Source organism: Eurytemora carolleeae, unplaced genomic scaffold (genome assembly GCF_000591075.1).
Source record: "Eurytemora carolleeae unplaced genomic scaffold, Eaff_2.0 scaffold134, whole genome shotgun sequence".
Lineage (NCBI taxonomy): Eukaryota > Metazoa > Arthropoda > Copepoda > Calanoida > Temoridae > Eurytemora > Eurytemora carolleeae.
The window spans coordinates 1-3,058 of NW_019396059.1; the positions used below are offsets into that span (position 1 = coordinate 1).

At 28.3% G+C, this 3,058-nt stretch overlaps 1 long non-coding RNA gene across 2 annotated transcripts; it reads right to left on the reverse strand.

The window, feature by feature from the left end:
* Window positions 1-2,406, reverse strand: LOC111708345 (uncharacterized). Of its 2 annotated transcripts, none has more exons than XR_002766644.1 (4): window positions 2,369-2,406; window positions 1,910-2,017; window positions 305-355; window positions 1-193 (listed from the first exon to the last, which is right to left on the reverse strand). It is a non-coding gene; the product is annotated as an uncharacterized LOC111708345 (long non-coding RNA). The 2 variants fall into 2 exon arrangements; XR_002766643.1 differs by having other exon boundaries at window positions 1-224.
* Between the last annotated feature and the right edge of the window lie 652 nt (window positions 2,407-3,058).

A 3,058-nucleotide genomic window follows, 5' to 3' on the forward strand; every position in this document is an offset into this window, starting at 1 on the left:
TGTGAAGATTATATATTTACTGATATTCTTAGGATATAAATATATTACAAATTCTATAAATATGTTGAGAATTAAGCTTGAATGATCTTCTCTTCTTCCTGGTTCTAATCAGACTGGCTCCTGGATTCTCTTTTCATCCTTCCCGGATTTTTTCCTTCCATCTCTTGTGGATTCTTAGTTTGTGATCTCTACACTATATTTATAAATCTACTTTGAAGCTTAATCTAATGAAATAAATAAATGAGAAAAAATATTTCTAGAAATTACTGAAATTTTGTTTCTTAAAAGAAATAAGTAGACAGACCTGTGGAAATGAATTTGCTGCTAAAATAACTGAAGAAGTAAGAAGGAAAACCTAAACAAACGAACTAGGTTTTTGCCGCAAACTCAAATTTTTATATTCCTACAACTTTGCAACCCAATGTCATAGCCTTTTTATAATTTAAACTAAGAGTTATTATAAATCTAACCATCTTATTTTGAATATCAAAAGTTTACACCTTCAGGTTGCACAGATAAAAGGATAAGAAAATTTGAGTTTGTGGCAAAAACTCAATTCCTTATTGATTATAATTTCAGACTAAGATACTGGTTACTCACCTCAAACCCTTCTATTTTTGTAATCTTATGTTGCTGCTCGTTGATTTTTCAAATTATGAATTCTGTTGGAATGTGAAAGTTTAAAATATCAAAGGTTTACAACCACCAGAATCCGAATTTAATGAATTTGAACCGCGTCCTTGAACTGCCAAACGTCGGTTCAAACTGCCCGCCGGCCCAAATCTCAATACACTGACTACAATTTTAAGTTGAACCAACCATGTTTTAAATTATTAAAATTCGGTCCCAGATTGAAAATAAAAAGTGATAAAAATTAGGATTTGAGGCAAGTAATCTGTTCCATTATCTGATTCTTTAATTCATATATACATAACAAGAAAATAAAAAGGATAATATTTATTTTAATAAAATCTCTAAATAGTAAAAAGAAAATTAAAGAAAAATATTTTGTCTGCAAATCGATGTTCCAAAAAATGTTCTCAACTTTTTTTTAATATGAGCATTTCTCCCCCCAAGAGCTAATATCTTGAAAGCCTTGTATAAAGTAAAAAATAAAGTTTTCAAGGTCAAGATAGAATTGATTAAAAAAGTTAGTTGTGCATCCTGCAACAAGGAGAGACTAAGTTTTATCATGTTCTATTATATTTTGATGAATATTATATTTTGTTAAAAGGTTTGTTTACTTTATAAACATCATTATACAGATTTGAGAGGTTTTTAATGGACTGGAACACAGAGTGATCCCAAGGTTGAAGGCTCCCACGCAAAAATTGATACAAAGTAGTTGATTCTTTACAACAAACTCTGATTTTCTAATTCCTATATCTTTGAAACCCAATGTCGTAAATCTTTGATATTTCAAACTTATATAATTTGATCTAACAGAATTCATAGTTTGAAATATCAAAGGTCTACGACATTGGAATTTAAAGATATAGGGATTAGAAAATCAGAGTTTGTTGCAAAGACTCAATTCTTTTTGCCAATTACATGCTTAAAAACAAGTACTTTATAGTACTTGCTGCAACATTTCATTGCAGACTGGATCTATGTGTGACAGAAAGAAGATAACCTCCCCCCCCCCCCTGGGTTTAAACTGAACCATTTCTAAATCTAAATCTTAAACCTCAAACCGTAAAAGTTTTCGTGAAAAAAATGCTATGGTTGGGAAATTAAAAATTAATTATAAAATTCCCAATATTTCGGTGTTAAGTAATTATCAATAATGATGGTGCCAGAAGAAAATGAAATGATTGAAATAAGAGTTTATCCAGAATATTATGCAATAAATCGTGAATAAAACCTAATGTGCAATTCAAAATGATATAAAAATGTTGGCGTCACTTACTTTAGAAAAGAACATTGTAAGGTTTAGCTAAGAACTCCGGGTAGGCTAGTTAGCTGATTAGTTTAGGGACTTGTATCCACCCAGTACAATATACAGCTGTGGTTATCCCTGATAAAGAATTGGATATATATTAACAATTTTCAATATTTTAGAACCCGTGATATCTTGTGATCTTAAAATTAAAAAGATCCTGTAAAATTTTGTTATTAAACATGGAAATAATTCACCATTTTTAAAGCCTAATAAATTAATTTCATTCAAAATTGTTTAAAAATATTTTTATGTCTGATATATATACCATCCCCAAAAGTATTTTAAAAGAAAAATTTAACAATCTTAAATTTTTTAAGATATATCTATAGTTAAAATTAAAGAATATTTTTTTGAATTAGAAACAATAAGAAAATTGTTAAATGACAATTTTGCAATAATTTAGGGAGTTGTCCCTTTATTAAATACCTGAATACAACTACACAAGGTCTAGTATTCAACTACGGAATAAACTGAAATGTGTATCTTTATATTACTCCAATATTGGCACGAAGAACCGGAGATGAAGTAAACCGTGAAGATAATTTTACATATTTATTTCATCAAAATCTTAAATACTGCAAATTATAATTTAACAAAAAAAAATAGTTTATTAAAGAAATTAGACAATGAATATCCTGTATCCATATTGTATCCTGTATGAATATTGTATCCTGCATAAATATAATAAACTCTATGAATACTGTATCGTGTATGAATATTGTATCCTGTATGAATATTGTATACTGTATCAATATCTTATCCTGTTTGAATATTGTATCCTGTATCAATATCTTATCCCTGTTTGAATATTGTATCCTGTATGAATATTGTATCCTGTATGAATATTGTATACTGTATCAATATCTTATCCTGTTTGAATATCGTATCCAGTATGAATATTGTATCCTGTATCCTGCATAAATATAGTAAACTCTATGAATATTGTATTCTGTATGAATATTGTATACTGTATCAATATCGTATCCTGTATGAATATTGTATCCTGTATGAATATTGTATCCTGTATGAATATTGTATCCTGTATAAATATCGTATCCTGTATGAATATTGTATCCTATATGAATATTGTATCCTGTGTGAATATTGTATCCTGTA